Source organism: Dreissena polymorpha, chromosome 8 (genome assembly GCF_020536995.1).
Source record: "Dreissena polymorpha isolate Duluth1 chromosome 8, UMN_Dpol_1.0, whole genome shotgun sequence".
NCBI classification, from domain to species: domain Eukaryota; kingdom Metazoa; phylum Mollusca; class Bivalvia; order Myida; family Dreissenidae; genus Dreissena; species Dreissena polymorpha.
The window spans coordinates 949061-963169 of record NC_068362.1 but is presented as its reverse complement, the minus strand read 5'-3'; the positions used below and the strand labels follow the sequence as shown (position 1 = coordinate 963169).

Sequence of the window (14109 nt, the reverse complement as noted above, 5' to 3'; positions counted from 1 at the left end):
TGAAAAACAGAAGATGGTAAAGCCGGTTTGATACTAGTATAAGGTTGATGTAACCAAATACTGCCATTGTTGCGATTCGGAATACATGAAGCAATTTGGAATACCTTACATCTGCTTAGAAGATGCATATCGGTGGATGTTTTTTTTACGATACTTAAATATGAATTGTTTATTTTATACAATGACATTTGACGCGTTTTACCATAACGATACTGATACATGTATGTGACTTTGATGTGACACATTTTGGACGACCTTCTTTTAAACCAGTTCTGAGTTGGTCATTATATTATAATTGCAAAAAGTGAATTTGTAGTGGATAGAAAGATTTGTGCAAATGCAATACACGATATGATTTCAGTAGAAGTGATCAATATAATTTTTATACATGTATGTTTTTTTCTCTTTTATACCTATGTGAATACATTTTATTTATGACTAATGTATTGAGGGAATAAAGTATTGGTTCACTTAGAAAGATTATTTCGTTTGTTCCTAACATTGCCTTCTAATCGTAAGTAATGTTAATATGTCAAATGCATAACGAATTAAATCCGACCCAAATCTTTTTTCATCATGTATGTAAGTGCTGAATACAATTAAAAATTTATGCAGAGACATCGTAGGAAGAAATGACGTAACACAGATAATGGTTTATTTTCATAACAAAGTGAGAAACTAGCATCATGACATATATGGAATAAAACGTGTAAGTAAGTAGCACTCATAGCAATTATATGTCAGACGTGTCTATGTAGACTTTATAAATAAAACAAAAACACGACAAACATCAGCTGTACATGTTTTGTTATGTTCGTATTTTTTATTTGCTGTTTTAGTCCGGCTTTGTTGAAGGGTTCTTTCTTGCATATTCTACATTTAAACTCATGTGGTCCATGAATGGGGCATGATATCTCAATCCTCCCCTGATGTAAAATTCCTCATAACATATACTGCAACGAAAGATGCACTTATTTTCGCCCTTTAACCTGCATCATCTGAAAAGACAGTAAAAGAATGGTTAAAAAAAGTTCATAGCAGAATAAGGTCGACACGTCATAAAATACATGAAATTAATTATAATATTATTGAAAGATAAACGTTCTATTATCTCGTACATCAGCCACCACACAACCCATCTTCTTGAAAATAGGTGAATTGAATCAATTGGTCGGCAGGTTTTTCGAACAGCATTATTATTATTCTACAGTAAGTAACGTGATTAAGAAAACACTTATATTGCACCACGTAACATGCTATAAAACTATGATATTGAAGTACACATAAACACTTTATTAAAGATGGGTAGGTATATCATGTCAAGCTCTTTTACATATGAAAGAGCTGTTTGTCATTTGGAAGTCAGGTCCCAAAATGTGCTTAAAAGGAAGTCAGTTCCAAATAGGGGGTTAAACCAATAATGTTTGCCAATAAATTAATTATCAGTGATAAAACGGCGTCGGTAAAATGAAATAATCATGATTTTATTTATATTTTACTGTTCACGTGTGTCAATACTGTGTATTATAAGAGAAAATGATATTTGTACATCCAATTTCTCGAACGTCCCGTAAGTAGACAACAGATTTGTGGACGGTTTTCCTTCAATAACTTTTTTATCCCGACGTTTGCAATCTTGAAACAAAAAACCGAGGGAAGCACACACACCGGAGAGCCGAAACGGCGTATTCATTAAAAATGATTTTAAATACAAAGGGGCTAACCGGGTGAAAATATCCTCCCTTCCTTTAAGAAAATCCAACAAACGACGCCATCTTTGAAGTTTTGCAACAACTTTCTCACTTAAACGCGGTAAGCTCCCGTATACGCGTGCCCCCCTGAAATTATACTACTTTCTGTCCTTGCGTAAAAAGTATCTATCTCGGACAAGATTTGACATTGTGCGCAATTTACCATTCAAATAAGGGGACTGTTTTCGAGCATTTACGCATCGCCTTGATATTATTGCATTTTTGTGACAATTTATTTCTAGGTACGATTATACAAAAACAGTTATGGTCCGGAGTATATTGTTTGCAATATCAATTTAAGGAAACGCACGCATGTGTGCAAAGTGACCTTGACTTTTAAACGAGCGACCTGGTTTTACTCGCGAAATGGCGTCATTTTGTTTAACTAACCAACCAACCAGCAAATAGCAGATAAATGTGCGAAGCCCCCTCCTCCCCACCAAGTAATTTTATAATAAATATGTTAGTTAGAGATATTTTCATATCTTTAATGTTGATTATAACACCAGCTCAAGGATTACCGACCATAGTTATAAGCATATCCTTAATACACATTTAAGTCAACGGAAATTGCAAGCTCACATGCAATTTCGCAAAGAAAAGTTGATAAATAAAATTTTAATTATGGATCACAGCGACCCCTTTAAGAGATATTGACATGTTATCTCCTAGAGTCGGTGATTAGTAGAATTACAAAATGACTTCGGTTTTCTTTTCAAAAGATATGACACCATTGATAGAAAATAAAAGTTATCAAGATTAATTGAACTTTCATATTATCTATCAAAAGCGGGACAGTGGTCTTTTTAACTTTTCTTTCAATAACGTACGTTTCAATATTATCAACAAAGAATAGGTCACTGCTTCTTTCAACTATTTACACAAATAGCGTCAAGTGACGCTACGTTAAAGGGGTGTTTAAACAGAACGGTATGAGCTGTGAACAAACATTTTCACAAAATTAATTTTAGTTTCTTTAAACATTTTTGTCACAACTTAAACTATGGCTGGTAAAGGTGTGTGGGTGTAAAATCTCAATTTGTTGTTTCCATGTATGTTTTTATACGAAAGATCAAAAAATAATAATGATTAAGCATCTGTGTAACGCTATACAGGGACATTTGTCGAAAGGTATTTATAAGTTAATTCAAATCATTGTTCAAGTCCGATTCGACGTTGAACCCAAACATTTAAACGAGTTTTTTTCTAAATTATTAAAGCTCAGTTGAATTATCCGAAGGGATATTAAATAATTATAACTCTCTGATTATACTCCTTTAATGACGTTTCGGCACAAATATGAGACAGTTCCCATTATTACAGACCTATTAAAGAATTGGAATTCATAAAGAAGTTTCAAACGCAATGACCAAATGGACTAAATACAAAAATCAACTTGATGTCCTGCTACGGGAAACTATCTTGTAAAAAATATATATGAAAAACATTTTATATTAATCATCAACATAAATGAATGTAACAATAATAGTACTTTATGCAATTTATCTTGTCCATAATGTGTATATGATATATAGAATAGCAAGTATGTATGATTATTTAATCAAATATCATTACATGTTTATAATATTTTACATAGATATGGATTGAAATAATTAGTCATTAAATAAGTTTACCCTATTTAATTTATGATAATAAGTTTAGGTAGATTATAATTACATATGATGATGATTGATTTATTGTAAAATATCAATTTCTTAAATATATAAAGCACACATTTAACATAAGATTAAGACACAATATGTAGGTGTTTAACGTCATTTCATTTTTGGCGAATTTTTGCATTTTTTGGCGCCATTTTATATAACGTCATTTATGACGTCATCGTGTACAACGTCATTAGACGTTTAAAAACATTTTTCTTTGTTATTTAAATTGTGCAGTCAAAAGACGTAAAAATGTAGTTAACATATTATTTCCATTGTTTTGATAAAGGCATTATGCCGCAACGTCATTAAAGGAGTATAATCAGAGAGTTAAATTATTAAAGTTTTTGTTTTATCCCATCATCAGACGTGCATTGTCGAAATAAACCACGGTGGAATAAATTTACCTTTATTTCAGCAGTGCTGAAATATAGCTGTCACGCGCGGCGAAGAATGTTCATATTACTCGGAATTAACTATAAAGTAATCATTTTTAGTAAAATCGAATCAGATTTAACAAAACAAACAATTTGATACCAAGATGTAATATAGTTTTTACACATACTGCAACTCAAAAAGCAAATAAACATTATTTACAAATATTAAGTGCGCGTACTCGTGACGTCATCATTAATACGTCATACGACACAATGCATGTTGTTTCACGCTAAAGATGCAGTTGTTTAGTGTCTTTTTTTCATTATTTCTTAAAAATCGGGGACGTAGAGGTATGATAAACGAAAAACCGGTTGGTTACTGATCTTTTTGTAATGTATTAGGCTCGACACGATTAAAATAATGAAACAATGTTTGCTTAAAATATCTTTGGGATTTATTTTCCGTCTAGTTCGATTTTCCTATTCTATGTTTAAAGAAATAATTTACGACTAAGAAAATTGATGGGATAAATCGAATACTAGGTCGGTGCCGAATAAAGCAAAGTTTATCTTGCTCGGCACGAAAATCTGAACCACTCGCCAAGGCTCGTGGTTCAGATTTTCTAAGCCTCGCAAAATAAACTTTGCTTTATTCGGCACCGACCTAGTATTCTCTATTTACCGCACGCAGTTTCGTAGCTAATTTCATCAGAATTAATTGAAGATAGCGCATGTCAGTATTGTTTTATTTCCTTTTGACGTTTTAAGCAAACTAATGTTAATGAATATTAGTTTGAAAATAAATATTTTTTGAAGCAACACAGTATCCTTTTAAAAATGTCTTTTTGGACTAGGTTACATTAGATCATGTAGAGCATCTGCATTTGCGTATGGGCTCAAGTTTTTGCGCATTACATGCTTTCTACATCATATTATATGGATTGGAACATTTGATGGTATCAGAACAACTAACTGGTATACGCTGTACGCAAGAATTTGAGACAATTAAACCTGACAAGGGTATAACATGTGATTTCTCATATGCGTAAAATACTAATTGGTTTGTGTATAACTTAGGTGAAGAAACAACCCACCAACAATGCTAATTGTTGTTTGTCTGACTGTAATGAAGGAACAACCTGTCAACTATACTTAGTGGTTTGCGTTTTATTGAAATGAATTAACAACCTTTCAAATTTACTTTTTGGATTGCGTATTACTAAATTGAAGTAACAACCTGTCATCAATACTTTTTGGTTTGCGTATTACTGAAGTGAAGTAACAACCTGTCAACAATACTTTTTTGTTTGCGTATTACTGAAGTGAAGTATCAACCTGTAAACAATACTGTTTGGTTTGCGTATTACTGTAGTTAAGTAACAACCTGTCAACAATAATTTTAGTTTGCGTATTACTGAAGTGAAGTATCAACCTGTCAACAATATTGTTTGGTTTGCGTATTACTGAAGTTAAGAAACAACCTGTCAACAACACTTTTTTGTTTCCGTATTACTGAAGTGAAGTACCAACCTGTCAACAATACTTTTTGGTGTGCTTATTACTGAAGTTACAACCTGTCAACAATACATTTTGGTGTGCGTATTACTGAAGTGAAATTACAACCTGTCAACAATACTGTTTGGTTTGCGTATTAATGAAGTGAAGTATCAACCTGTCAACAATACTTTTTGGTTTGCGTATTTACTGAAGTGAAGTAAAAACATGTCAATAATACTTTTTGTTTGCGTATAACTGAAGTGAATTATTAACCTGTCAGCAATACTTTTGGTTTGCGTATTATTGAAATGAAGTATCAACCCGCCAAAAATTCTTATTGGTGTTTCTACTATTGAAGCGAATGTTCAACCTGTCAATAATACTTATTGGTTTGCGTTTTACTGAAGTGAAGAAACAACCTGTCAAAACTACTGTGTGGTTTGCGTATTACTGAAGTGAAGTAACAACCTGTTAACTATACTTTTTGGTTTGCGTATACTGAAGTGAAGTATTAACCTGTTAACAATGCTGTTTGGTTTGCGTTTTACTGAAGTGAAGTAACAACCTGTCAACAATACTGTTTGGTTTGCCTATTACTGAAGTGAAGTAAAAACCTGTAAAAATACGTCATGGTTTGCGAAGTACTGAAGTGAAATATCAACCCGCCAACAATGCTAATTGGTGTTTCTGTTATTTAAGCGAAGGGCCAACCTGTCAACTTTAGTGCCTTTTACTGAAGTGAATTAACAACCTTTCAAATTTACTTTTTGGATGGCGTATTACTAAATTGAAGTAACAACCTGTCATCAATACTTTTTGGTTTACGTTTTACTGAAGTTATGTAACAACCTGTCAACACTATATTTTGGTTTGCGCATTACTGAAGTGAAGTAACAACCTGTCAAAAATACTGTTTAGTTTGCGTATAACACTGAAGTGAAGTATCAACCTGACTCATTCTCGAATGCAATCAACGGCAGCTGGGTTAAAAGATACCTAGATAATACCAATACGAGTAAATGGAAATTATTCTACCAGAGTATCCTAAAAAAATATGGTGACTCCTTACTCTTTGAATGTAACATCAGCAATACTATCTTACATGAAATTGCAAACGAAAACATATTTCTGTCTGATGTTCTATCAGCGTGGAGTGATGTCACTCATAACTTAGAAACCCAAACCAGCAGTAAAACAATTTTATGGAACAATAAAGACATAACTTCAAACAATAAGACGTTTTTCTATAAAGACTGGTTTGAACGAAGCATTAAATATGTCGACCAATTATATAACTACAGAATTAAGGATTTCTACTCTTTTGATAATATATTCTACATATACTGAATACCTTCAAATAATTTTCTGAAGTACTACACACTAATCAAAAGCATACCCATACATATTAAATCTGAAATCAATACAAATAATACACCATGTACTCAAACAACATTTGTAGAAAACATACTTTGAAGAAAAAAAACAAATAAAATGTTTTACACACTTCAAATTAAAAACCCTACAGAAAACTCCAAAATCCAAAATAAATGGCAAGTCCTTTTTGGAGAAAATGAACTTAATTGGAAACACATATTTACCATGCCATATAAAGCAACTATTGGAAGCACACTGGGAAATTTTCAATATAAATACATCCATAGAATTATAGCTACAAATAAATATCTCTTTAAATGCAAATTATCAAACTCAAATCTGTGTGACTTCTGCAGTGAAAACATTGAAACTATAAAACATCGTTTTGGGGAGTGCAAACACATCAAGCCTATTTGGAATCAATTAATATCTTTTCTTGAACAACATCACCTAAACGTTAAACTATCTTTCTTAAATGTAAGTTTCGGAATTAACTCATTGAAATCAATAGACTGTAATAATATTGTGAATTTTATGATTATATTGATGAAATATTTTATCTTAAACACGAAGCACAAAAAACAAATACCAAATTTTAATTGTTTTGTCCATAGTCTTAAACTAAAAATCCAGATTGAGAAAGAAATAGCCCTCAGTAATGACACATTACAAATCTTTGAACAAAAATGGAATCGGATTAAATTCTCACAATGTTTTGTCCACTTAAGGTAGCGCACCTCTAATGATTTCCCGCGATTTCTTCGAAGGTTGAAGAGCCTACTATTAGGTGCCGTAGCCTAGTGGTTAAGGCGATAGACTAGAAATCTTTTGGGATATTCCCGCGCAGGTTCGAATCCTGCCGACGACGCATACTTTTTTGCGACGCGTTTTATTTATTTTCTAACGTAATTTGATTTAATATGGCATATAAGCTATATTTATTGTTAAATATGTTGCAATTTTTATGCACATTCTTCAATTATTAAAATTAAAACAACGTTATGGCGAAATTGGGTTATTTACTGTTGAAAATACGAACCATGCATGTTGCATTTTTATTTTTATTTCAAAAAGTAAACGGTAAATCTTTCTAGTTCTTGGTATTTTTGCTGTATATAGTGTTTCTATAAAAACTAAGTTTAAAATATGACTTAAATGATACTATTTTGAATTTTATGACACTTTGCTTTTAACCGACCCAATTTTTACTTGGCTGAAATCACTTACATTTCATGGCGCTCTTCCATAGATAAAAATTTGTAAAAAATAAATGTCTGTAAAAGATTACTTATTTCATCTTGTTTAAACTTTAAACACCTTTACAGCATCTGTACACACCAACTGCATGCCCATATTTGGAAATTTGAATGAATTATGGAACTTTTATATACCCCAGGGGTGAAAATAAACTGGACAAAAGCCGAGCGTGGGGGTGGTTTTGAAAAAATCGGTATATTTTTTTCAAAAGCATGGAAAGCCTACCTACAAATTTGCATGTAGTTCAGTGAAATGATGCTGATTAAGAAAATAATTAATTAGATTATATTTGGATATGTGCCCATAAGAGGTGCGCTACCTTAAATACATTTCACTATAATGTTAGTTTATCTCTCTAAAATAGTTATGTTTATTTTTATTTTTTTTCAATCTTACAAGAGCATTGTGAATATACAACAAAACACACAAGTCCAGTATGCTTTCTTCCGACTTTATACAACTCATCATTTTTCATAACTATTCCTCTGTTGTTCTTTTCTTTTCTCTCTAAAAATATATATTAGCATATCTTGTATAACATGTCTGAACTTTATTGCTTTGTACAATCACTATGTTGTATGATCATATACATGTTAACATTGTATGTATGATTTTGAATTTAAAAAAATATTAAGCACTTTAAAAAAAAAGTATCAACCTGTCAACAATACATGCACTTTTTGGTATGAGTATTACTGAAGTGAAGTAACAACCTGTCAACAATTCTGTTTGGTTTGCGTATAACTGAGGTGAAGTATCAAACTGTCAACAATACCTTTCGAACTTGAAACTTATTTTTCTCCTTGCAGTATTTCAGAGCAACTGATGTTTATGCAATAAACATTATCCTGATTGTAAATTAGTTGTTTATGCAGTGTTATTCCGTTTGCCCATACAAATTATTTCTAAATCACTTGCTTATGTCCTGAAATGCCCGCTCACTTAGCAACCCGCCCACACGCGAGAATGTTATCAGTTCGTACAACAAAACGGAGTGGTCTCTCTTCGCACACGCAATGATTATAATAGTACAAATTATGATGTTTTATTATGGTGGACATCTGTTCATTTGTATGTGTATATGTTGTTACATTTCTGTATATATAATTTAAGATGGAATTCATCAAAAATTGTCATCCATGACGCATCGGTAATAACCCTTTGCATGCTGGGAAATTTGTCGTCTGCTAAAATGTCGTCTGCTGAATTTGTCAAATAAGCATTTTCTTCATTTTTTTTCAAAGAATACTATCAGAATAGCAAACAGTTTGGATCCAGATGAGACGCCACGTTCTGTGGCGTCTCATCTGGATCCAAACTGTTTGCAAAGGCCTTTAAAATTCGGTTCCCGCACTGAAAGGGTTAACAGTACCGGTAATAGTTTTTAAGTCGCAAAGACTACCACGATACTCGAATTCAATGCCAAAACTAGCCTTTACTGCGTTTTAAATCTATTGGTTGTCTAGTAACGTGTGTATCAACTTCTTTGGCGCCACGGACTTGCTTCAACGAGAGAAATTTAAAGGCGACTTAATCATGGGGCTTAGTATTTGAATTGGCGTTTGTACTATGAACGTTTTGGGTTATTGTAAATATTGGTAATTTAATATACTTATAACGCACATATTATTTCCATCTTCATCCACGAGTTAATATAAAAACAAGTGTTTAATTGAAACATGTCCGCTTTAATGTTTCTTTCAATACAGACTGATCGTTCTATGTGATTCCAAACAAAAAGTATACAATTACAATAACATGTATGGACCAAATAAAGCGATTTTTCAAGAGACATAAGAGATCGACTGGCGGCAACATTGTTACTTAAAAGGGATAGACCTATGAAAAGAATCAAACATATAATACTTTAATATTTGCATTAAGCCATTTATGCCTAGCGTCTAGAAAAAAGGCCTTGGCAAACAGCGTAGACCCAGATGAGACGCCGCATGATGCGGCGTCTCACGGCGTCTCATCGGGGTCTGTGCTGTTTGCTTTAAGGAATTTCTGTAAGAAATATTCTAAATATAGTAATAAATATATTAGACATCCCTAAATTTGAAAATAAATTGATCCAATTTAGAAGGATGGGAGAGTCCACTTGGCATAAATGGGATAAGGTCACAGCCAGGTTAATGTATACGAGCCGCCTACTACTTCATTCGCAAACACACAGAGTGCTCCGCATTTTGTATGTTAATGAATTTTAAGTAAACTGCTGTAACTCAGTGTTTGTGATTACTTCGTAAGTTCCGTAGCGTATTACGAAATGTCACCGTTTGCCATTTTGTCCGTGGAACGTAGCGAAAAAATGAGAGTAAGCAAATTAAAACTTACATAAAAATATTTATATTTACAACTTTACTGTACAAAGTGAAAGAGTAAAACATTTATTTAATTACCGGAAGATTTATAAATGAGTAGAAATACAAATCAATACAGATGTCTATTACAAAGTCCCAAATATCTGAACAAAACATATTTGTTTAGAACTCAACATGCTGTTGCCCCAGTGATTTGGGGTAAATGCGGACACGTATGTAACTTTTCAACCATGTGTTGAATATATCGCTTATATAGACACCCATGGTTGATACACTCGCTCTTTTATAGTCATGTCGCAAGTTTCCCCCCCCCTTTGCCGTGACCACTCAGTGCCCTCTGTTGATGACAAACAAAACGGGTGTGTCATAGCGTCGGTGGTGGTAATTTGGGTGGGCGCGGTTTTTTCATTCACGGACATTATCACTATTTTACATGAAAATCACTGCGCCTTAGTTACGCGTTATGCATGTTTACGAGTGATTATACTTTACATGTTAACCGTTGATTTTACTGATAAACGTATTTACCTTTAAACATTTAATGTATTGCACTTCAACTTCGTTAACCGTCGATTTACTCGTTTGAACCTTGTGTCCTTTGTTCGCTTCTGTCGTTTTACCCGCATGGACTGTGTTTCATTAATACGTCATTGTCGTTTTACCCGTACGGACCTTGTTACATTAATAAACCTTTGTCGTTTTGCCCGTACGGACCTTGTTACATTAGTACGCCATTGTCGTTTTACCCGTACGGACCTTGTTACATTAATACCCCATTGTCGTTTTACCCGTACCGACATTGTAACATTAATACCCCAAAGTCGTTTTTACCCGTACCGACCTTGTTACATTAATACCCCATTGTCGTTTTACCCGCACCGACCGTGTTGCATTAATACGCTATTGTCGTTTTATCCGTACCGACCTTGTTACATTAATACGCCATTATTGTTTTACCCGTACTTCTTGTTACATTAATACGCCTTTGTCGTTTTACCCTTACGGACCTTGCGTATTCGTATGAATCTCGTGTCCTTAGCACACAACCACTTTCTTACCGGTGTGGGCTTTGTGTAAGCAACTATTGTCTGACCCGTATGAACATGTATATTAAATAAGCAACCGTCGTCTTAGCCGTATGCACCCCGTGTGCTTGACAGGTCTCAGCAGACTACCCCACACGAACCTCGCATATTTAAAAGACGTAATTGATTGGTCCCCATGGCCTACCAGTGTCAGAGCGGCAACCATCGTTCTAGATCACGTAATATGTACTTGTAGGTACTTAAGGAAATAAAATCCAATGGTCAGTGCCGATATGTAGCTCTCACGGAAGATCCAATGTTGGAATGAAGCAAATAATCAAACCCCAGAAACTCTATCAGGAAAGAAATTCTTATGCATTATTTTTTTAACATAACACCCACTATAAACATAAAATGTTTGAGACCTGGAACATCGCCTTGAAACGGCCAATCCAAAGCATTGCGTGTTAGACCGGTTTGATGGTTAGTCGAATATCACACTTACCCCAGATTTAATCACAAATAATTGCGCGTCTACACCGAGTTCAAGCCAATTGATAAACGATAAATACATTCAAATTGAGAAACACATACAATATATGTGTTTTGATAGTTTATGTGGTAAAGCGTCCCTAACGCGTGCGATCATCTCAGGAAAGAGAGACAAACCATCTCTGGAAAGGGAGACAATGACAGCTGCATGAGCGCTTCCAAAAATGTAAATGGTCGACCTTTACGGTTGCAAAATTGAAATACAATTTTGGTTGACACTATGGGGATTTTGAAAATTACATTTAAAGTGGCCATAAACAATATTATTTTTGCACATGGTTGTTCGAACTGATTAATGGGCGTTCTTTTTCGACAAAAAATCAATTTTCCTTTGGTTAAAATGCAATGTAAATTCTGAAACAGATTATTTTGTTAAACATGTAAAATCTATGCATGCCTTTTATAACATTAATTATAACATTTACATGAGATTAAATTTGTCATAAGAAAGTATCCACTTTTTTTCAATTCGATGGGTCGTAACCACTTCTGATGTTATTATATGTTAATTTTTAAACTACTATAAACATGTGTTGGTGTGTGTTTTTTTTTAAACAACAACACAAAAACAAATGAAATACAGCCGGTACGGTATGCTGTTTTAAATAGCAATTAATGCGACACATTTTATCTTGTAAACTTGATGTCAAAAATATTTCATAACTTTATCTTAATTTGACCTGAACCATCTATTGGTTGAAAATCAATGTGTTCAAATCATTAATTTAAGTGTTTAATTATCCTGATATTTTGATAAAACAGACAATGGTTTTATATATAAGTGAATGCATATGTGTATCTGTTATCATTTACTAGATGGTGTGTGCCTTTTAGAAGCCGTTGAAAAAGTAATAGTGGAATTAAGCAACACAATTTCCTCTGTCATTTAAATTAGCATCATTAAAATGTAAAGAGGATTTTTAATCATTTAGCATGTAAAATAAACCGAAAACATCAGATAACCTGAACGGGTTCTTCTTTATAACAGTCAAACTAATTTCCAGAATACACGTATATTCTTGTATTTTGTATAAAAATTCAGATCATTTTTTCATGTGCATCATAGTATTCATATCAATTATTTATTCACAGCTTAACCTCACACCCATCGAAAATTGTTGAAACAAAGATTTCCTTTTAAACAAAATCTTCGTGTTGATCAGAACATCATTGGAGTAGAAATCGTTGAACCGTCGTTTTGCGCACTTTGGGTCAGCTCATCCGTCTTCAGCAGTGGCTAATTTCCGACTTTACCTTGTTCAAATAGACTTGACGGCACGGGCGTTAGAGCGTCTCCGGATATTTGTTTCTGTCTTAGTGGTGCTCGATTGGTCATTGTCATCTCGAGTTCTACTTAAAAGTACCCCGGGTACTCTTAAGTTTTCTTTAATATACCCCGGGTACGGAAAATACTAGTATACTGAATCGCGGGAATTATAACGCTAAATTCGTCGTTGTCGGCTTTTTTTCCAAATTAATTATGTTCATATTATGTCAATATTCTGTATAATAGCCTCTATATTATCGAAACTCCTACTCAAAAAGCATGTTGAGGCAGTTTTTGTTTAAAGATATTGTTTTCGTATACCGTAGCGCGTTTAACGACATCGGATTTGGGGCGGGAATACAACTCGGGTACAATGTAAATTGGCCGGGTACGTGTTGGTATATTTTCCGTACCCTGAATACATTTAAGTATGCTTAAGAGCACCGAGGTAAGTAGCTCCCGAGCCGACAATCTAGCCTAAGTAATCCTTCACAAACCTGTCCAGCATGGGAAGCCCTGTCATAGAGGCACTCAAACCACCACAACGTGGTGTAATGGATCACAGGTGGTTAGCGTGTGGCTATGATATTAATTAGTGAAAACATCATTTTAAATGATAAATAATCATATTATAACGAAAAATTAAATTTTTATGGAAAAAAATCACTATCAAATATATATATATATAACAAGGTATGCAACTCAAAATCACCCCAAAACGGAGTGCATCGCTTTGAACAGCCATATCTTCATCAATTGTGCAGCAATGTTCACGATCTCGATCTTATTCAACGCAGAAATGAATTTCCTTTCTGGAAATGTATATGTCTTGCAATTTTTTACAAATGCTGGGTCAACTTTTAAGAAATAACACGATAAACAACTCGCATGACCCAGTTGACGATGATCATGCAGTCTTAAAGACTGAAATCTTCACGGAGTAAAGAGCAACTTCCCTACAAAGTTCACGTACCTCGATACCATAATTCAATAAAACGTATACAAAACATTATTACCGTTT

The 14109-nt window shown here is 33.6% G+C and overlaps 1 long non-coding RNA gene across 1 annotated transcript; it reads right to left on the bottom strand.

Moving 5' to 3' along the window:
• Positions 1-638: 638 nt before the first annotated feature.
• LOC127841469 (uncharacterized) lies at positions 639-8870 on the bottom strand. Its single transcript, XR_008030996.1, has 2 exons — positions 8696-8870; positions 639-998 (listed from the first exon to the last, which is right to left on the bottom strand). It is a non-coding gene; the product is annotated as an uncharacterized LOC127841469 (long non-coding RNA).
• Between the last annotated feature and the right edge of the window lie 5239 nt (positions 8871-14109).